This window comes from Dermochelys coriacea, chromosome 10 (assembly GCF_009764565.3).
Source record: "Dermochelys coriacea isolate rDerCor1 chromosome 10, rDerCor1.pri.v4, whole genome shotgun sequence".
Classification (NCBI taxonomy): Eukaryota; Metazoa; Chordata; order Testudines; family Dermochelyidae; genus Dermochelys; species Dermochelys coriacea.
In genome coordinates, this window is record NC_050077.1 from 47785711 (window position 1) to 47786105 (window position 395).

The window sequence follows — 395 nt, forward strand, 5'->3', positions numbered from 1 at the left end:
TATCTGTGTTTTTATCTATTCCAGTCGCTTCCTCCTCTCCTTGTGAAAAGCCTATGAATCTATGTGGGAAACACATGCTCATCGGTTTGGAGCCCATCAAAGCATTATCATCTCGGTAGTGGGCTAAGTGACTTTTAAAAATCTCTCTGATTCATCCAACATGTGGAAAAACTGGGTCAGGAGCCGAAGAAGTGATTCTAAGAAAGAAGGTGAAGTCGCAAGATGCCTTTCACTTATATGGAGCTTTTGTGGACTTGCACAGACAAGTCACAGCCTGGCATCATTTATGTCTGGTTTGAGACAATATTGATATTGGTAAAAGATAAGTAATGTGATAAAGGATGTCAATTTGTCAAATAACAGGTTTCAGAGTAGCAGCCGTGTTAGTCTGTATT